At 37.3% G+C, this 22,997-nt stretch overlaps 1 protein-coding gene across 4 annotated transcripts in view; it reads right to left on the bottom strand.

The window, feature by feature from the left end:
• Nucleotides 1-22,997, bottom strand: part of TMTC2 (transmembrane O-mannosyltransferase targeting cadherins 2) — a 236,503-nt gene that overhangs the window by 96,931 nt on the left and 116,575 nt on the right. The window contains exon 1 of one of the 4 annotated variants that reach the window (XM_066183323.1): nucleotides 20,229-20,314. The exons of the other annotated variants lie outside the window; for them this stretch is intronic. The gene's annotated coding sequence lies outside the window, so the exon portion shown is untranslated. Of the gene's footprint in view, nucleotides 1-20,228; nucleotides 20,315-22,997 lie in introns of those variants that run through there. 4 annotated transcript variants of the gene reach the window in all.

Raw genomic sequence — 22,997 nt, 5'->3', positions numbered from 1 at the left:
AATAACATTATGGGAAGCAGGCAGCTGACTCCACCTACCAATATCATCATGCTAGCAACTTGAAGAATTTGCACATATTTATGGAATAACTGAACATTTTCCAGAAGAAGCTGCTCCTTGGCTAAGTTCTGCTCTTGATTACATGGGCACCCCAAATGAAAGCTGGTTTACATTATTCTCTCTCTATGTAGAAGCTAAAATATATGTATCTTTATATTTCAATTTCTCAGATGCCTTTTCTAAGGAAAGAAAAAACCCTATCTGCCAAAGAGTTCCAGATACAGATTAAGTGCTTTGATAATCTTTTCCCCATTATTAGAAAGAATTATTTGTCAATCATTTTTCATTTCATTAGGTTTGTTTTTTCCATCTTACACTATACATTCTTGGGATGATTATTCAGTGTTTACTTACTTATTCAGAAGCAGAACCTCACAGTAGAATGTTTTATCTTATTTCTACAAAACAACTAATTTTTCTCCTTTATGCGTGGGATCAACCCTTGATATCATGAATTACAGATGATTGTGTTGCTCCATTTTAGGTGAATTACTAATAGTTTTCTACACTTTACTGATGTTCTACTAAGAAGACACAGTCTAGTAATGATAACTTACAGTTTATCTTATAATAGATCAGGAAGAAATTTATACCTTTTCACATTTATATAGAGTTCCTTCTTGTGAAGTTTAAAATATTAAATGTCAGATTCATTCATTCAGTTATGCTACATTATGGAATTTAATGGAGGCATTAGTAGGGAACAAACAAATTTATAATGGAAACATTCGTTCACTTGGATACCAATCAAAACCCTCATCTACACACCATGATAACTACATTCGCCAGAAAGGCTATTAGAACAACTTACTTTTATTTGTAAGCTGAATAATACTTCACAACACACTTCACATATGGTTTCATCCATGCCTGCCAAAAGTATTTAAATGCTTTTATTGTTATAAAGCTGTGTGAACTGGTTGTCACTGAAACTCCCAATTAAGTCTATATTTGGAATAAAAATATTATTGATATTTCATGGATTTGCATGTATGTCCTCACAGTAAAACTTCATGTCTCTGGTTCAACCTGTCCTTTCTTTCTCATCATAATTTTCTACATGAAATTTTTTTCTGCCCACCCTTCTGGCTCAATAATTTTCAAATTCATTTCCTTCAAACATTCATATAAACAACTCTCAAATGTTAAACATGACCAATTTGTATTTCATACATTCTTCTTATGAATCTCTTATGGAGAGGCTGACAAGGCAGAAAGAAGCTGGGAAGTAAGAGATGGCCTTTTTTGTTTGAGTTAGAAATCATCTTTCCTGGAAGGCTATATACCACTTGAAAGATTAAGATATCCCAAATAATAAGGAGGCGAAACTTGATTAACAGATGAAAAATGAGCTTTTGTGGACTGATTAGACTGCTTTGTTATTTTGTTAATACTTACTTAACAACTTGAAGAAAGTCTCACTTTTCTGAAGTTCTAACCACTGCACTTTTCAATTAAATGCCAAGAAAATTCACATTACAAAGTTCTCTGACAAAAGCAGGTGACAGCAGTTATGCTATTCCTCATGGATAATAGTGAAACCAAAAAATTTTCAGATCTTCCTCATATGCTAACCAAATACTAACAATTAGAAGTTTGCCTGTTGCTCCTATCCCAAAAATGTTAATGATCTGTAGCTCAGAGCTAATCAATCTTCACTGCTGGAGTAACTATTTGCAGCCTCTCTTTTAAGATTTACATTTAAGGTCTGTAATATCTGTATCCTCATACTTGCAGGTTTTACAAAGAACACAGATTATCCATACAGAGGTTTGGGTGTCATGCTGCAACGAAACTTTTTTTTACTATTTTTAAGCATTTTACATTATTTTCAAATGAATATGTAAGCATTCACTCATAGAGCTCAGAAATATCTGAGTAGGTTTACCACCCTAGCATATCAATTTATCATGCTGTAAGGCACTAGTCAACTGGAGACTGAGTTCTGGTAGATTCTTAAACTCATTTAACTGACCACAGGAGTGAAGTGCAAATTTCCTGTTGCTGCCTCAGACACAAATGGTTTGCATTCTTCCCCAGATTTCACACATGGATCTTTTCAATAGCCAGTGGCTATACAACCTTTTAAAATTAACTACATGTTAAGTACAGGTAGCAAAACCTGTCTAACACTGACACGCCATTGTGAATTTTCATGTTTCAGAGAAGGCTCAGTCTAGAGGCAAGAAAAATCTGTCCCTAACACTTAAACATCTGACACAACAATTAAAAGTAGGACACCTTTTTCCTTTCATTTTTTTAGGTTTCTAGTTCTCAAATCTCATAGATAGCATTGGCCTAGAAAGGAAAGACAAACTCATTCCCTTTTTATTCCTCTCTCAACATTCATGACTTTTGCATAGCTTTAATCCCTCTGTGCTAATATAGTCACAGATAATGAGAAAGGTTTAGCACACATATTGGCTTTACTTTCTTTAAGGCTTTGGAAGAAAATCATTCCAGCAATTTATTAAAATTGAATAATATAGCCAGTTCCCCAGTAGATTTTTGCCTGTAAAGGAAGTGCTTTCAAAATGAACTCTGCTCAGACAAGCACTTTCACTAGTAACTCTTCTGAGTCTCCTGACAGCCTGTGCTACTCTGATCTGATTGTGTACATTCAGTGCTACCCAGGAGCAGAAGAGATTCTCTGTAATGCTCGGCAGAAAGGATTTGGATTACTATACTCATGAGTCCTAATCCAGCTCATGTGCCATATGTTTTGACACCCCCATAAATCCTCCAGCCTTTCATAAGTAGCCATTTTCATCTGAGGAAAAAAAGGAGCACTGATTTAGATCAGACTTAACATGTCTCCTGCCTGCTAACAGGCAAGTACCACCACTGCAATTTTAGTCTTTGTGACTGCAGAAACCTTTTTCATCACCCTACCAAAACCCATCTGCATGACCCACCCACATTGCACATTTCCATTGCATTAAATCCTAATTCCTCACTTCATTACAATGCCCTTAAATAAGGCATTGCCGGAGATTTCTTAATTGGGTAGCCACTGCCAAAACGCAGTCATCACCCAAGTGATATCCAAAGCATTTTCAAAAGACATGGTTCTTTCAACCTCACATTGTCCATTTCACAAGCATTAAATATTGCACATGATCAAGACAGTCCAGATATCAAAATCATCACACGCAAAATATTATTCTTAGTACTCAGGAAATGCAGAGATGAAAGATGATGTGTCATCAGGCATGACTCATAGGAATTTCTTTTCCAAAACAAAGTTCCTTAAATATATGTTGGCTTGAAAACTGGGACTTCCACAAGTAGTAAAATGCTGCCAGATCACTAGACTGAGAGCATCTTCTTCCCACAGTACGTAGAGATTCCTAGATAACAGATCAGCCAAGTTGGAGCCAAACTGCAATACAAAACATATCCCCACCAGGAATGAAGCTATTTGATACAAACCCTGCTGGGTCACAGTACTGAGACAGAAGTGGCCTTTAATGCTGCCTGATCACCTGCCCAGTTTGCTCCTGCTTGCATGACCCGCTAAATGAGGTTTACTAATTTTCACTGGTGATGCAACAACTGATCTAAAGGTGTGATCTTCCTGAGAGTTGGAACTCTGTCAACAGCTTGTCCAATATTGGGACCAACTGTTCATATTTAATGACATTTACTTCTAGTGTTATGACCCCACACAATTCTTCTCCGACAAGGAAGTCAGTGGATTCACAAAACGGCTAAAGATTATCGGTACATACTTTTATTGTAATCAGCCTGCAGCACAAGTAAAACAGTCCTTATTACAAATTACTTGCCTTATATTAATTTGAGTTATTAACAGTGGCATTTAAAATTGTCAAAGTGTTACTCTAAAATCCTTCATTCTTTAATATGAATTTTTAATTACCAAAACAAACAAAAAAAACCCCACAAAGACTCTAACCTCTCCAATGTAAAATAGTTATAAAGACTACAGGGGAAAAGACTGCATTAAGATCAGAAACTGCATGAATGACTGGAGATAGTACAAGAGCAGAAGAACTTGACATGGACAGGAGAACAGAACACCAAAGCCTGGGAGTAGTAGATAAAAGATGCAATTTAGGCAAACAGAAGTCATGCAAAACACAAGCAGGATGACAGCTCAGCTCCGCAAAGGCTGACAAAGCAAAACAGTGATTTCAAACTCACTCAAAAAGTGGGGGTTGAGGAACAGCCACTTTTAAAGGACGCTGGACACTGAAGACCACTAAGGAAGACCCCAAAGAACAATAAAAGGACTTTGATAAGGGCTGTGACAATGTAAACAAAGTAATACATATATATCAAGTAAGTGGGGATAGCTAATGATATGTACTTAGTGTGTATGATAAGAATTCTGTTTACCCAACATTCAGGGTACTTGATTAGTGGAAGGATCCTCCAAATCCCCAGCACTGCAATAAAGAATGCCTGCTTTGTAATACTCAAATCTGCATTAGAAAGTTTATATTTGGCCAATTTCAATATGGAAACAAAGTAGCTTGATAAGTCTGTTTTCATGATCAGTGCAAGGAAAGTCTTTCTCTAAGCTGAAGGCTGTGTGACAATGGTAATGCTATGGATATCTACCCAGAGTTACTCCATCTATCTGCAGCAGCAGGAACTTCACACAGGAGAGTACAAACCTATTGGGACCCAAAGACATTCCTGGACTGCCAGACTGCACAGGGATGCTGTCCAGAGTTACTGTCACCGCTGCAGAGGTAGGCAGGTGGTCGCAGTACCAGCATTTCATTTAACAAATATTGTCTCATCCAGAGATTTTGCAGCAAAGGAAGAGTGCTGCACTTTTCATGCTAGACAGAACACTGAGAGCTCACTGAATACACAAGTATGTTGTAAGGCAGAACTGGAATTTAAAATGATTTTGAAATAACAGAGAAATGTTAAGAAAAATAAACTTGTATAAAAGGCAAGGGCAACACTGTTTGCTTAAAGGTACACAAGTATGGGAAGTGGAGCAAGTTAATTGGCTCATCTTCAGAGAAGCATAAGAGACCATCACAGATCATAAGCAACTCTTTTAAATCACTGCTAGAAAGCTAAACTCTGTACTAAGGCTACATATGAAAGCACACCCTCCAAGATACCAGAAGTAATCCTTCCACTCTTCTCAATACTAATAAATCCTAAAGGATCTGGTTCCAACACATATCTTCCAGAAATAAAAGAAGGAACTGGATAGAGCAACATGACAGAGTAATTTGTTCAAAGTTCAAAGGGGACCAAAGGAAGATTCCAGCTGTGTAAAACGGAACCAGTTTGTTTCTGCCACTCCCACACAGACTACAAGGAAGCAGGTCAGTCTCACAGATGAGTGGCACAGCTGAGGTGGGGAGCACAGTTCAGCACTACACCTGAGCAAATGGATCAAGAGGCCTGCAGAGCCAAGGAGAAAGGAAGCCTTGTCCCAGTCTGACTGAGAACACAAAGGCTGTACCTGCTGTACAGCTGGCCCATCCTCTTGAGTAACAAATATACTTGAAAATGAGTACCAACAGCTAAGGCTCACAATATAATTTATATCTCCTTCATCACATTAAGTAAATCTGACCTGACAATGTAATTTACTAAAGCTCTGCTTATTTGAATGGATAGATATGCAGTTTTTCTTCTTGACAGTTTCTTCTCCTCTTCTATACAATGTACTGCCATGCTTAAGAAAAAAGAAGCAAAGTATAAAATGGGTCCTAAAAGAACAGACTGCAATCCTACCAACCTAACACAAAAAATTCTAATGGCACATTTTGCGTTTCCTACATTAATAAGAGGGCAATAAAAGAAAAATTAAGCCTAAGAGGTGGTTTAATATGCTGTGGGAGAAAAATACACACTGTTAGAATGCAAATAGACACATACTGACCAATGGATTTTATGAGCAGAATGCCATTAAACCCCAGATTAAGCCTCTGGCAATGATTAAGCAACTTTATCAACCCAGTAGAAGAACATCATCAATAACCAATTTCTGCACACGGGATAAATAGCAAGTTGGCTCTAGGTTTGACAAAACAACCTCGCTAGGTGTAACAGAAGTCTATCAAGCTGGAAGCCCATCAAGCTACAGCAGGCAGTTGATACAGTGGATAACAGGATTCTAGAGTGGATCATGGAAAAACAACCAGCATCTTATGTGTGGGGTTTTTTGTTTTTCTCTTTGCCTACAAAAAAAAAAAAAAAAACAAACCAAAACAAACCAACCAAAACCAAAACAAAACAAAAAAACCCCCACAAAAACACCAAACAAGGTGGTTTTTTTTACTTGTACTTCTAAAATGTGTCAAAAGAACAAGCAGCAAACTAATCTTGAAACTATACTCCTAACAAAGAAAATACATTACAATTTTGAATGTTTAATTATAATTCTTCTAGTAAAGCTTAAAAACCTACAACATTTTAAAGAGAAACACAAGAAGAATTGAAAGTCCATGCAAAACACAGGACCTGCTTTTCAATTCAGAAGGCATACTATTAAGAAAGATTCATTTAAGATCAAGCAGACAATTACGTCCTTTAAAAATCATTTAAAGCTGATTTTTTGTGCAGCTTTTTTCTTTTCAGATCTAGCAGTTTAAAAAGATAAGGAAAAGATTGTTAAGTGACTCAGAACCTATCTGTGAGACAAAATGAATACAGGCTAGTTGTAACTAAAAAGTTATTTAAACAAACTCACCTTGCTTTTACGCCCACAGAATACATATATTTATGAGAAGGCACCATAGGATGGCCAAAAGACACTCCCAGGTAGATAACTATTATGTCTGAAGACAGTACCCTTTAGGTATAGGAATAAATTTCACAGTATCAGCTACTTACGGGGCATTTATTTCATATGCAGCGCTTATTATAAACAGCACTGAAGGACATCTCCTGCAGTCTGGATGCAATCTCTGTTTAATTACTCATTTTTTTATGCTCCACTAGGATCATAGTTCAAAAAATGGGAAGCATGAAGAACTGGAGAATGTAAAGGCAACACAGCAATGACTAACAGTCCTGGAGAGCTTAACCAAAGTGACTTACACTGAGAACGACACACCTTCAAGGTTCAAAGTCCCACCAAGAGCAGATGAAAGGTAATTAATAAAGAATGCTGACAAATAGTAGGTTACCACCACTGATGAAAAGCTTTGTTCCCAGGTGTACTGACAGGAACTTCTATCAAGCTCCTAGTCAAAACAAGCAGTCTGAAGCACATCTACATGTCTCCTTTCTCACCTAACCAAGTCTTGCCCCCACAGAGCTAACCAAGTAGTTATGAAGCACTAGCAATTAAATTCTGGATAGATGTACTTGAAAGTTTGAAGAGTAACACACTGGAGTAAAAAAACAAAAAAAACCCCAACCTCAACCAACCAAAAAAACCCAAAACCAAACAAGCAAACAGAAAACAACTCATGAAAGAAATTAAATAAAGAGCCATTTTAAGAACTGCCCAGTAAGTACTGCAATCTTGAGAAGCAAGACTGGGAACTAACACTTCAATAGGAACTTAATTTGTTTCCCATTTTCATTAGATTGCAGACTTTTTAATAGAACTGGTTATGGTCAAAGACTAATTTAAAGAAAAGAGAGCTTGGTGTTTTCTATGTTAATTACTGGGGAAGCTTTTTGTATTCATTCCCTATGGAATACACTAAACAGAAATGGGAATGAAAACCTATCAGAAAATGAATAGAGAAAACAAATTAAACTTTCTGCAGCAAACATTCTTGGCTAACTACATAAGTAATTACTGCTCAATGATAGCGAAGAGTGTCGCAAAGATATCACAGGAGTAAAAATGCTCAAATGTAAGAACATTTAGCCAATAATTAAAACTGCAAACACTTCAACCGAAAATTTCCTAAAAGGTCTGTTTGATAAAAGTAACAGAATACACTGTAAAATAAAAAATATTTTATTTTATTTTATCCCCTTATTTTATTTTACAGTGTATTTAAAAGGATGTTTAAGGATAGCCTTTTAAAAATACAAACTGCATTACTAGAGTCTGAATCAGAGACAGAGTAAAAGGCAAAGCACTTACTGACCTCTGTATTACAAAACCAAATCTTCAATAATTCAAATATAGAGAGATTAAAAATGGTGAAGCAGCATATGGATGACAAAATTTACTTCATGACATGGAACGTCATTATTCTCCATTAAGCTAATGTGAAGAAATGAGGCAGTTAGTAGTAATCTCCTGTTAACCAACACAAAAATACTTCTCAACCATTAGGGGGTGAAGTACTTAAGAGGTCAGTTACTGGTACTGTAAGAGGTGTGCTGAAACCCCTTAACCGATTACAACAAACTTACTTGAAAGCCCTCGCAGTTATCTTGTTTAGCTTAAAAAAGATCTTTAATATTTCCAGTGAGGTAATGATCTGTGGTCAAATGAGTCTACCTGTAAAACAATCCAGCTTCCCTGAAGGAAATGAAAAATTACAACCTCTTTTAGAAGAAAGGAAGAAATTTATTTTTTTCTTAAATACATTCAGTATTATTATCAAAACCTTTGTTTAAAATAAATTTCTCATTTTTTACAGACAAAATAGAAGAAGAAAAAGAAGTGCAAACAGAAATCACGTTGCCTGCATGTACTCATCCACATTTACACAGACAAACACACAGAGCTAGCCTTGGTAATTCCTGGTTTGTTCAGGCCCAATGCATTACAAACATGTTTTGAGCATCAAGGACATAAATGCAGCAGTCTTTCCTTAGCACAGCTCTGGTGCAAACAGCCAGCTATTATTAAATTTATTCCAGTCTCACTAATGAGTGGAGTTTGGAAGTGGAGTATTTTTGAGCCATAAGAAATGATTTATAATGAGAAGTCACTCAGTAGGAAAGCTAAAGGACAGCAGTGCTCTCTGCAAGTTATCATAACAGAAAGCTAATGAGTGTGGGTTTCTTCAAGAATTCAAAAGAGGCAAGATTTGGAATAGGATGTGTTATATTATGCAGACACCCACATCACTGAACATTGCTGCTACAGTAAAAACCAACAAAAGAAAAAATCCTCAACGTTGTTCCTATCTTGAGTTTTTGGCTCATTTTTCAGTAAGTTTTTTCAAATGTAAAACACGGATTTGTAGAGATTAGCAGACAGACACAATTCAGTATATAAAAATTTAGTAAAGTTCAATGAACTAAACTAGGTTGCCTAAGGTTAGGTGCTCCATAGAGAAAACAAGAAAAAAAATGTGTCCCAAAGCAAGACATTGTTTGGCAAAGACACAACAAAAGAGCAGAGAGGTAGCCCTCCTCAGCAAGCTCAGGAGCAGCCTGAGTTACCTGCAGTTCCCTGCACTGTACAGCACTCTCCTCTGCTGGGGAGCCCTAAGGGTGCTGATGACTCAGATTCAGTTACACACAAACCTGAAGCCTCCCCTTAATCCACCTCCAGATCAAAGCTACATCCAGCCTCCAATAATTATTTAAAAATAAATAATTTTTCAGTAAACTATATGCCATTATCTTTATGCATGTGATGGGAACACAAGGGTTTTGCATGCTAGAAATCATCCACCTTGGCCTTTGATTAAATTATTGAGTTTGCCAAGGAAGGATGCCAGTGAGAAGGTAGGAAAAAGGCAGTGGAGCACAGTATGCTGGAATTCTTAAAATCAAAATGTAGGCATAACTCCTTCAGGTTGCATTTTTCTAATGAGTAAATTTAGACTGTGGCTTCTTGACAAACGAAGAATTTAAACAGTGATCATGCCTTGGGAACTTTTTTATTTTTTCCTATTGTTTCCAGAGTGATCTGTTCCTCGTGCAAAGTGACATTGGGTCAGTCCAGTGGAGGGAACAGTGTATCAAAGTGGGAAGCTAAAGAAAGTGGTTAACTTTGTTAAGCCATGACTGCTACCAAAGATGCCTATCAAAATATGACTTCCAAGAATATCACTAGGACAATTGCAATCTTCCATGCATGGTAAAAAACCACATACCCACGCCTGCTTCTTCAGCAAAGTGAGACTTGTAATAGAAATACTTATTTGAGAACATTATAACTGTTATACCTGAAGTAGTAACATTTCATTTTTCTAGGGCTTGAAAAATAAACAAGTTCCACTGAACAGAAGATACACAGTCTACACTAAAACAAGAAGTCCTTGAGCTGTCATGCACAAAGAAGGATTACATGGCCACAGAATTTCCTCCCACCTTACAGTCTTAAGTATTCATTCTACCAGATGCTTGTTTTCAGGGTCACTACACAGGTTACCTAGATGTCATGAGAGCAAAGGTCCAAATTTCTGAATCTTTCAGAAAGCTGTGACAGATTTCCTTGTCCCCTGGCATTATGAACATCTTCAGCTTCATGATAATCCTCATACAGTAGGATGAACTCCACTGTTGTGTTTGTCTGCACTTCAAACCATCTGCCCAACCCACAGATTCTTCATCAGCTCATCATTCTTCTGACAAAAGCACCTTGAGTCTTCCTATGGAACCTTCTTTATCTACACCTCAGAGATGGTAGTTACACTCAAATACCTCAAAAAAGTGAAAATTCTTCCAAGTTTTGCTGTAATTACCATGACAAAATGCACCTGATAACAGATCAAGATGATGCTTTTGTCACCAGCTCTGACACAGATATGCTGAATGATACTAAGCAGATTGCTTAACCACCTTCTGCCTCATTTTGCCCTAATCCTTCCATATTGCCTCTAAATTCAGTCACTGTATTCCTAACAGTATTAGGAATTTGTAATTATGCTTTCTATGGAATTTAAGAAGATTCTGCCCCTACATAAGCATCTATTATACAAATAATTAAGTACTACAGACAGCAGTGAACTCTTTTACTGTGTGATCTGGAAATTGACATCCAACATGCTTCTGTTGCATATTTATCAAGCCCTAAGTAACAGCTGTCAATGATTTCATTTTCATCTTTCTTTGCCCCTTGCTCCTTTCTCTGTTTGCTTCTACAAGTATTACCCTGAAATGCAATGGTGCTTTTCAAAATGGTGCTGCCCACCATTTTATACCCAGTGTGCCGTAAAACCTAACATGATTGAACACTGCATCCTAGGAAGGACATGTAAATATTCATAAACTCACGGAATAATTCAGGTTGCAAGGAACCTTTAAAGGCAAATTCAACACCCCTGCAATGAGCAGGGCCATCTTCAACTAGATCATATTTCTCAGGGCAGAAAAAAAAAAATTGAGAAGTTGTTAATCATTCATGTTCCTCTTAACTTTGCCAATCAATGAACAAAATACATTTTTGACATTGCTTAAAGAAAAAAATGAGAATAACCTTTAAAAACTAGGAATAATCACACAATATGGATTTACCTGGCTAGCAGTATTCATTTTAGTGATGAAAAATTTGACTGAAAAGACTAACATTTTAAATTATGTACCTACAATTTTCATTAAAATTCCTTCTTACATACACAAGTACATAAGAATCATTGACCAAAATACATTCCGGGACAGAAATGAAAATTGCTAAAATTTTCAGGAGTCTGTATGAAGGGACCTTGAAGTTTTTCCAGTTATTAAAAACTTAAAAACTTAAACACCTTTCACAATTCATATATATAAACAGAAACTAAAGAGTAAACATAACCCTGTAGTAGTATTTGTAGTTCTCTGAAAAAAACTCAGTATTGTTGGGTTATTTGTCTCAGGTGATTTCTGAGATTAATGTTTTTGATACTAAAATGATGAAAACTATGAAAATTATAAAAACATCACAATGATGAAAATCCATTTTTAATCACCTACCAGCTTAAAAAGTATCAACATTTCAAATATTCAAAAGTGAAATGCCTTAAAGCAGAGGTTCCACAGAAACCATCACTTTGTCAAGGCTAGTCTCCAAGTTCCTCGGAAACTTTGTCTTAATTTCACAAACAGAACAATTAGGCAGTTGGATATTTTTTAGAAGACAATGTACTGTCCATCCTTTTGCTCAGTAACTTTCCAGAATTACGGAAACTCCTCCCTTTTAAGGAGAAAACCAGAGTATCCACAATTCAGTCTCTACACGTTATCTGTGACAGACTCCAGATTATACAGACATTCTCTTCCAAAGACTGCCACAAGTGCACATGATTTGAGTCCTTTGTTTTGGAGGAGACCTGAGCTATACCATTTCACTGAATAAGTATTTTAGTATCTATTGGAGCATATCCTCATCACTCAGAGCTCACCATGCCTACAGCACCCCAGGTGTGCTAGAGCACATGAGGAATAAAACATCGTGACAACAAAGAAGGAAAGAGACACAGTCAGACAGGCCTTACAATCAGTCTGATCATAAACTGGTTAGTGTATGCCTAAAAGGAGGTAACAATGGTATGCAGGGATCCAGTTCAGCTACAAGCAACAGATGAACAGGACCTTAAGACACAACTTCTGGACTTGGCTAATGCAATAGTGTAGAATCAACTGTGTGCCTACCTCCTCCTTTGCATCTTGGCCAAGTTTAACATACTTTCCACATACCACAAGTATAAACAAAGAGGAGTTTAAATCAGGAGTTAAATTATGAAGAACATCTCCTACTGTCTGCAACAGGCCTCCCTTGGACTGGAGCATTAACAGTTGGGGCTAACCTCACTTCAGTCAAACCCCCAGTCAGCCTTCGGATCTTACCTCAGAAATAACTGGAAGGCTAGAAAACCCACTTTATTTTAATTTTTGTTACTTGCTTTCTGAAATCACAGATTAAAAAGGTTTACATTCTTAAGCACTGGCCAAAACCACGATGACTACATATATCAGTTTGGTTTGGGGTTTTTTTCCTGTGAAAGCTGAGATTCTCATTGGGACAGATGTTACAAGTATGTAGTTTGCTGCTCACAGTCTACTGTATGTGTATGTTTTGTTTAAGGGCTGTGGCTCATCAAAAGAGTACTGGGCTGGCTGCTTGTCTTACCAGGCAATTATGCACTGGTTCAATGGGGTGTTGGGAAGGAGGAGGGAGCTTGCTTTCAGAGAGCACCAAACTGGGAAATGCTGCTGCAGTGCAGGGCTCAACAGGGAAAGCTGTGGGAAGCAATGAGCCACAAAGATGGAAACAGGAGGCTTGAAAAAAAGGAGGGAACTACATCTCAGAGACAACTGAAGACTCTTCTAGACACCTACAGGAGACCACAAAGATGCAACAAGGGAAAAATAAGAGGCTTTTCCCTTTCAAGGATAAGAGTAGACAAGGATTAAACTTGCTTTCAAACACAATTATTTGAATATACAACACCTAGAAAATCTGCTCTCTCTTTCATGAGTTTCTGCTTCATTTTAATATTTATATTAGAAAAAAAACTTTAGAAGTTTTAAAGATTCTTGGTGTATTCTCTTCAATGGAAATATCCAGACAGGACATTTCTCAGAGCTCTGATATGGCATTACTGATCTAAAGCAGAAAATGCTAAGAAAACTGACACAATTTGGAACTGTATGATGAGCCTTCTTTCTCAAGATGCAAAGAGGTGCTTTCTTTTCTACTGTCAATAAACTATTCTTTTTACATGGAGGTTCCCCTTTGTTCTAAAAATGCCACTGACCCTGACAGAAAGAAACCTCATTGAATAAAAAGCCAATTTGTCTTCACAAGAGATTTGATTTTTCAAACAGAAAAGATCAACCAGCACACAGCATTTTGAAACTAACAGCAAAAACCTCCCATTTCTCTAAGGTCACAAGCAAAATCAACATAGGAGGAAATTTAGCTGCACAAAGAGCAGAGATTAAAAGCATGCCCAGAAAGCTGGACTGCCTTGCCTGGTAATCTAAGACAGGACACAGTCCTGGAAGGGTTTCCACCAGCTCAGGACTGCAGTGTCAGTGTGCAGATCCTGAGTACACTTGTTCATGACCTGCCACTTCCTCACCAGATTCAATTATTGCTTTTAATCAGTTTCTTAAATGACAGGAACTTAATAACCAATTTTGACTATTTAAGAGTCCAACTTAAAAAAAAAAAAAAAAAAAACCAAAACAAAAAACACAACCAAAAAACCCCCAAAAAACCCAAACAAAAAAAAAACCCTGAAAGAAGTGTAACCAGAAAAATGTTTAATCAAATGCCTGTTTGTTTGCAAGTGCTTCAGGATATCAGAGGATTTGTTCTACAAACACAAGAGTGACAACGGTGGCAGCTTAACGAGGGGGAAGGGGGTGAGACAGCAGAAATGTGCATTAAGATTCTTTAAGTTCCTGTGGATAAGTACAGAATGTCTAAGTAAGGGATGTCTAAGGATTTTGCAGAAATAAATTTCTTAACTGGAAAGGAGCACAGATGACTAGAAAGTGCTTGAGCTTTGTTTTTTGAATGCCCCAATTTGTTCATTTTTACCCTGAAGCTACCTGAAAGCTGTATTTTAGGCCAATCTGTCTTTTGAGTATTTCCCAACTACTTACAAAGCCAGACAGTAGTGGACTCACAGAAGGGTAGATGAAGCTACTATTGCTAGAACATTTGCTAACTTCTTAGAAGGTAAATTTTCTTTTATCCCACAATTACAATTCATGTAGAATTTACATTTTAAAATGTTATTAATCCTGTCCCTCCTATTGCTATGGCCTAGAAAAGGTTATTTTACAAACCCGTAAGAAAGAAAAGGTTTTCCTTTGTACATTAAAATACAGACTTCCAAATTCTGTAAAGACATAAAAATAAAGAAATGCAATATGGATAGCAAAAATTTCAGCACTGTTTATCAAATGTTGTCTTTCTGTGACAACATATATAGTTAATAGGGAAAGGCTTGTGAAATTGAGAGCACGCTTTAAAGAAAAATACATTCAGATGAAGACTTATGGAGATATAAGTATGGTTAGAAAAGGAAGAGAAGCAGCTAAGAGACACTTTACTCTTGAAAATGCATTTTACAAAGACCGTGCTCCAGACAAGCCACTTTGACACCTCACCACAAGCGTGTTTCAGTGCCACCTAGCTAATGCTTGAGTTAACTTGCATCACGGCACAAGGATCTTTATTTTCCTGCAAATATCCCCTCTTCAACAAAAAAAGACAAAAATGGAGAACTGGCAAAAAGTTTTTCTTCAGATCCATCAGTGTGATGAAGCATAAGGAATTTGGGTTGTTCTTGAAATACTTGAGCTTTGATGCATTTATGTGAGGAATGTTAAAAATGTAACCCCTAAAACCCTTTATGCTGTAACTGAGTTCTTGATCAGGACAGATCCACATGACTGAGTACTTAAAATACTGCTCTTTCAAATATAAACATATATGGTGTCATTATGCAACCCCTCTGTTAAAGTGTTTTGTGCCAGGCATTAATGGAAAAGATAAAAAAAAAAAAAAAAAAAGAAAAAAAAAAAAAAAAAGAAAAAAAATGAAAAAAAATTTAAACTCGTTTTAATAAATGCAAAGAGTATTGATTTCTGGAGAAAAGTAATTTGTAAAAGCAAGTGAAGAACATATTTTGAAGAATGGTATGCTTTAAATCCTCTGAAACTTTGCCTCTGCCACAGTATAGGTTTCCATATGAGAAAGATATCTTCAGTCCAGAACATGTCATTGTGACTGTGTTTACACCAAATAAAAATGTGCAAGCTCTTCCCAAATTCTAATCAAAAATCTTCAGATTAAAATAATTTGACAGGCTGACAATTCTCCCTCCGTCCCAAAACAGATGGCAGGAAAAATAGTTTCCTCTGACTCAACAATGTGATTTTATATACTCTAAAAATCATAATTAAATCATAATGATCCAGTTTTAAATCCTTCTGGCTTGAAGCTGTACCTTTCAAACATCTTTAGAACTACCAGCCTAGCCAGGATATATCTGCTAAGTTATGACACTGAAAATCTCAGAAAAGAACAAATCTATAACCAAAATATGCTTGTTTTCCTCTGCACAGTAACTTCATTTTGGATTGCAGATTGTGAGAGCATTCAAAATGAATATGCTCAGGAAAAAAACCATCAGCAATTCCAAAACTCTGTTAGTGAAGTGAAAAACAAACAAACAAAAAACCCACCAAGACTTTGCAAAGTTGCAAAAGCACCAAGTACACAGTTGGGAATCATTGTACAAAGACTAATTGTACGTACTAGATAATTTTGCAATAAAGTAACTCTTTTAATCCTATGTTCTTTTTTTGATTATATTTAATTATTTTCCCTTCACATACCTAGTAAAACTTAAACCAGTAGTTTAACAGGCTTCTCAAAAGGCATTACAAAACTTTTCAGGAAGGATATCCTGAAAAATAATTAATGTCGCCGAACAAAACACGGGCGGCATTAAGACAAAGTACAGGAACTTGCTCTTGAGACCTGTTGTGTTTCCTCCACTTGAGCAAAAGCAGAATCTAAAAGCTTGCTCCAGCAAACTGCTCTTTCCCTCCTCACCCTCACATGTCAGTCCCAGCTCTTCTGCTCATGCCCACTGTCTTGGGTTGCAATACGTACCCAAAAGTGTGTATTCTATTTGCCATCTGTTGAAATCCGTTGGGGAGGTGTTTTCTTTATCTCTTGTATAACTCATTCCTCATAACTCCAGGGGGGAGGGGGCGGGTGCCTTCTGTTAATAGGCCAGCTGTTAAAACCAGGTGGAGCAATGTTCCTTATCTCTTCTGTGGCCCATCTTCCTCCAGGGTGATATCGTCTGTTAATGGACCACTAAGGCTCACCACATGACTGATAACATTACATCATCCCATTGTGAGATGCTCCACCCAGTGGGAGGAGCCAAGCATTCCTAGCTGGATGAAAGCTGAGATTCAGAACAGCAGCGCACCCTTCCCAGAGGAGAACTGGACCCATCTCGCCATCACTGGACCCTTCTACAGGACTATCTCTACTCCAACAGAACCAAATCTGTCACTCCAGAAGGACTTACTTTTGGACGGCTCCCAACACTCTGACCAACAGAGTGTCAAGGTCGTATTTTGACTGTCAGTGTTTCTAGGATTTTATTTTTTGTTTGTTTGCTTTTTGAACTACTACATTTGTATTTTTTAAAATTCCTAGTAATAAACTGTTATTTCTTTTCCCATATCTTTGCCTGAAATCCTCAAATTGCAAAATTACAATAATTTGGAAGGGAGGGGTGGTTTACATTCTCTTTTCCAAGGGAAGCTCCAACTTCCCCTGGCAGTTTTCCCAGTCTTTCCAAACCAAGACACCCACCTTGATTCTCAGTGCAGTACAGACCCCTCTTCTCTCCTCACCCTACCCACCAACTGTCCCAACTCAAATTCCCTCTTTAGCACCCAGATGGGACAGCTCTTCTGTCTGCAGATTGGTAAGGAGTAAGAGTAGGAAAGGGCAGAAAGAGCTTTGCAACGCATGTGTGTGACAGTGAAATAACTCTCCCTGAAAAAAAATGGGCTGGTAAGTTGACTAAAGATGCAGTGCTTACTGCAGTGACATTTTTGGCAGACTACACTCCTTCAGTTTTAGACTGAAGGACAATTTCAGATACTGAAGGCAGAGAGAGCACAGACACAGTGAACTGGCAGGGATTTGGCTCGATGAGGTACTATAACAACTACTTAAGAGCTCTCCCATTTTGCTAAGCATACAATCCTCACAACACCTAAAGAGACAACATTTTTTTTTTTCATTGATTATGGGGTTTTGGGTGGCTGGTTTGGTTTTGTTACCATCGCAATTGTAAATTTATCTGGTTGAATACAGCAACTGTCCTTTAGCTGACCATGATAGTTTCCAACTGACAAAAAACATCAGCTTACACAAACTGATCTCCTTTGGTGAATTAACAACCTTCGTTGTTTCATTAACATTAACTGCTTATGGATAAGCCTGAAGGTTTCCAGCAGAGTCTAAAGAGGGTTAAAACAGCTTTGAGAAATCCAAGCTTAGCTTTTGGGGTGGATAAACAAATGAAGAATGAAGGAAGCTACTTGGAGATATTTTTGGTTGGCTAATCGTCTTTATGTTATCCGAAGTCAAAAGTTTCCCCTAAGCCTTCACTGGTCTATACATCTGAACTGTAGAGACTGAAAAAAAAGTATTACTAGATACGTCTAACTGCTGTTTTCACAGCCATAACCACGCCTTTTTAACAGTACCACCCTGTCAGAGTCTGTCCAAGGATGTGATATGCCTCACAAGTGTCTCCAATGATTGAGGACTGAGACCCCAGACTCTGAAAGGAGTCCTTGGCCTGGCTGAGATGAAACGCTTGCCAAGCCTCGGAGGATTGGCATGCAGCCCCATGAGAACGGAACACAAGAACAATGGCACAAGGGACCAAGCCCAGGCCACCTGTCCAAACTGGTCTGTCCGTGACGAAGGTACGGTTTGCAGCCTGTTCCTGAGCATTCAACCTTTAACCAGGTGGTTCCTGCTTTGGCTTTGTGCCCCTCACTTCGGTTACCTATAAAAACCCTGGAGACCCCCGCTCAATTTTGTGATCACCCCACTGGAGAAGATCATGTCTATAGGCATCTTCACGCCTCGAGGACTCATCCCTCGACATTGGTAGCTATAATCCACTTCCCTCTTTTTCTGTCTTTCTTACTATTCTCTTTCCTCTCCCCACTATCACATTTGTTGGCACTAATTAAAGGTGCATTTGTGATTGAATAAACTGAGTTTGTCCCCCACTGTGTCTTTCGCGCTCTGAGATCCCTAAAACGAACCATCACGAACCCCACCTGTGTGAGCGGATCGTGACACACCCATTAAAAAAAGAAGGTATTACGAGGATGTGAGCAACCGAAGAATCAGAACAGTCCCAATCATTTACCCAACGTATGGCTGATCTCAAAACTATCCCAAATTGCTCCACTGCAGGTAGTAAATAAAACACATGGTGAAGAATACGAAGAGAAATTTTGTGCAGTTATCCTATGCTTGATATGAAAACACTGAAAGTTACAGAATGCCAACAAGAGTTGTACTTTGCAAAGCAGCCATCTCTCCATGACCAGCCAGTTCTCACAATCCAAGCCTATTGGGACAGTGCTGAGTCCACTTTTTTACCTAGACAGAGTTGTGCACATGGTACTTGGCCACAGAGCACTGTTCATAGACACTGTGACAGACAATTCATACAATCCTTTACCCTGGAAACAAAGTTAAAATAGGAATATGAGCCTGGAAAATGCAACATATACATCTGGGAATGTAAAGCTTTTCTTAGGAATTAGCTCCACTTTTTTTTACCTTCTCATGTCCATCTTGGATCCTGCTTTACACAGCCACAGGGAAAGTAGAAAGAGCTTGTACAAAATGTTGCAGTCTTCCAAAGATTTATTATAAGACCCTACTATTAAGGAAATACTTTCATGAATAACTTAAAGCAAAGATAGGCATGTTTTTTTCTACATCATATAACATGCACTTTGTACACATTAAACACAGTCTTGAGTGAACACCTAAAGAATATTAACAAATTTCAGAAATTATTTAGAAAGTGATGGTCTGACCCCACACAATTTTTCCACAATGATTGAAAACCATGAGTATGTGTTAGTTCCATTGCCAACACTGGCATTCTCAAAGGCATCTTCCACTCTGTTGACCTATGAGATTAGACAACTTGTCCAGTGGACTGAAGTAATTGTATTAATTCGTTGATAAATATGTCTATTGGGAATTCTGCCTATTTTGGCCATCATGCCTGAGCTGAGGCACTTCCATTAAGTTGTCAGTCATCTCCTGATGGGCTTTCATGATTCATGACCCTGCTGGGAAATGGTGGGTGGTGCTTTATCAGGTGCAGCACTCATACAGCAAGCAGGAGGAGGGAAGCAGCAGGGGAGGCACTGGGCAAATTTGTGGAATTTGATCTTATGCTTTGGGCACCTCCTTGGATTCTTGCCTTGTCCCAGGTGGCCAACAGCCATACTATTTTATAGAAATTTTGTGTTAAGTTTGTGTGAAATGTTTCAGTGCAAGTTCCATAATGGATTGCACATCTGGCACAATAGCCAAACATGGCCCACGTGAGGCCCCAGCAAGGGGCCTTGTCACCTGCAGACCAGCAAGGACCTGTGCAAGTGGGAAACAACCACTGCTTTAAGAAAAAGCCTCCACCCCTCTATCGTGCCAAACTAACATAGCTGCAGCAGAGTGAACTGTTAATGAGTAACTGCAAGACCTGTTGACAGATGTACAGAGATAGAGCAGGTTTTCATAACACTACACTGGCCAGTGCAGCAGATAAAGCATGAATGAAGAAACTTACCAGTGAATAGCACAGATATTTCTTCCAAAAATATGAGATATATATCTATATGTGCAAATCAAGTTTCTCTGAAGACGAAGGTATTTCCAGTCTTTAGTCTGCTTTCTTTGTGGTTATTGTAATTTGACAAAACTGACTAGAGTCTGATACAGTTAACCTACAAAAAAGAAGGGGAAGATCTACCATTTAGTTTAACTGGCATTCATTCCCCTTGAAGGAATGAAGGCTTCGTGCAATCTGAAAGAGAGGTAGATGGGAAAAATTATTAAACAACTCTTATAATGGAGTTCAATTTAGAGTGTAAAATTACAAACTGAAAAGTTTCAATTTTACCACTAGACAAAATTATCATATTCTGAAATTCTTCCAATGCTTTATTGATACAAAATAATCTTCAAAATTTTAAGACTGAATATTCCATATATCTTTTTCTCTGATTAAGTCCCATCTGGAAAATTTTTCAGTAAAGGAATCTCATAGACAAAAGAGATGTCTTCTAAAAATGCTGGTCTCTTACAAACTTTATAAAAGGACTCCATTCATACTTGAAACTTAAAACCAAATAGAGTACATCCTTCAAGGATGAGGAATTTACACCATAAATGCCATTTACAGACAATCCCATTCCTTTCTACTTCTCACCCTGAACTCTTGTGAGCTGTTTACCTGTACTACTTCCAAAAATGTATCAATAAACTTATAGCAAACCAGCCCACAGAAATTAAGCTTTTTAAAGGATAGCTACTTGTGGAAATCATGGAAACAGTCTACTATTATCATTCCTACTCTACAGAAAAAGAATCTAGACAGAATAATGAACTTGTCTAGGGTAATAATGGGTCAGTGGTAGAAGCTGAAAGAACCTGACATTCTTAAAAATCCTTCTCATCTTGTCACACAGCAGTTTAATGCATGTTGGTAAACACAGCACATGGAAAGTATTTTAACAGCAACACTAAAGCAGAGAAGGGGAAAAGGCAAATATTGTCAGATTCCTCAGGGGAAAATCTACACTTGGCAGCACTGCCCTGTGAGATAAACACTCCTTTTTTGGTAAATTTCTGTTACAACTAGCTACAAGAACAGCAGTCACATTATTTTGCCATTTCCTCATCACATTTTCTAGAATTGACAAAAGCTTCTGTAACTATTAGGAAAACAACGCAAAATGAAATATATTATTCTAAAGTATTAAAACTTTTTAAAAACTGCTATTCATTTTCAAGAAACATTTCCTGCAACTACAGCCAATTATTTTATTTTCAAAGCAAAAAGAAACAGATTTTCTTTGAAAGCTCTGAAGTAGCTTTAGAAAACCTATAAGGGATTGAGAACTTTGATCAAGTAGCCAAAGAGAATATTCTGTCTTAAACATTACAAATAAAGGAAAAAAAGAGGGAGAAAAACAATTGCTAATTACCATCTTGTTAACATTTTTAAGCCAACTGGCAAAACCAAGGGATTAGGTGACTGTGTCAAACAAAAGATTAAGTATCACTCCTTTATATGATGATTCATAAATACTAGAAAATCTAGAGAACATTTTTAATAGCTCCTGTAAGTATTTAAAACTTTGGCCACAAACTGAAGAATCTTACAGCTAATTGATGAGCATTTCTCTTCATACTGTATAAAATGAACTTTCGTGTACATGCTTAGTATTCAAACTTTCCCCAAAACTCTTCACTGACTATTAGCTTGGAATTCCCATGCAAAAGCAAGAGAAAGCAAAATTATAGGAGAACATAACATGACTTGGGTCTTAGTGAGCACAGGTCTATATGGCGAGGACTAGTTTTGCAGCAGTCGGTTTTAAGCATTGCCTTTAAAAATAGATTTAAAAACCAGATTGAAAACACACCTTCTGACAAATCCTACTCAGTTATTTGTTTCTGAATATTTTGAATGAGGAAGGTTTTGAGTATCAGTAACAAGGACTGAAAGAAAATTTTGTTTTCAATTTAGGTGTTTCAACAGCATACCTCCCTACTTCTGCTCTTTGGGAGTAGGAATACATATCCGCATAAAGCTTATGTATTTCTGGAGGAGTGCAAAAGAAACAAACAAACAAAACCTGTAAGCCATCTACATACAATTAGTTTGCAAACATTAGCATTAATGAAGCCTGCTTTCCCCTGAATACACATACAATGGCAAGAGGCATGGCATGCCTGATACAGAACTCAGAATGTGCTGCTGCTGCTACTTGGATTTCCAGTATCTTAAAAGGTGCTCCTGAATTATTTTCTTCTCAGGGAAACTTGTCTCTTCTCTATTCCTATTACAATTTTAATGAAGTTTTTAAGTGCTTCACCTTTAAGAACATTGTTCCTCTATCAAATTGGTTTCTCCTTGACTGATGGACACTAAAATAAGTAAGTAGAAACATGGACAGAAATTCCAAGCATATTAACGCAATCTGTGTGTCTTTTAAAATAAGTTTAAACTAAAACTAGTTTCTGAGACAACATCATCCAGAGATTGTTACCTTGCTAAAGATCTTCTGTGAGATAAAAAAAATTAGCAAATTTTATCTATAGTTCAGGAATATCATACCTATTTTTCTGTCACTTTATGATCTATGCTAAATTTTGACCTAAAAACATTTATAGCCAGGATATAAATTCTAGAACTAAGTTTGGAACTAACATCTGTTTGTCAAGGCCACTTTAGGAGGATACTGGGAGGAAAGTATTAAAATGTTATTTTGTTGAATGGGTACGGAGAAGATAACACTGAGATGTCTAAAAACTCCAAGTTTCAAGTTTT

Source organism: Chamaea fasciata, unplaced genomic scaffold (genome assembly GCF_029207755.1).
Source record: "Chamaea fasciata isolate MVZ Bird 193981 ecotype frontalis unplaced genomic scaffold, bChaFas1.0.hap1 SCAF_5, whole genome shotgun sequence".
NCBI lineage: Eukaryota > Metazoa > Chordata > Aves > Passeriformes > Sylviidae > Chamaea > Chamaea fasciata.
The sequence above is the reverse complement of the archived record's forward strand: the minus strand, read 5'-3'. Positions and strand labels throughout refer to the sequence as shown.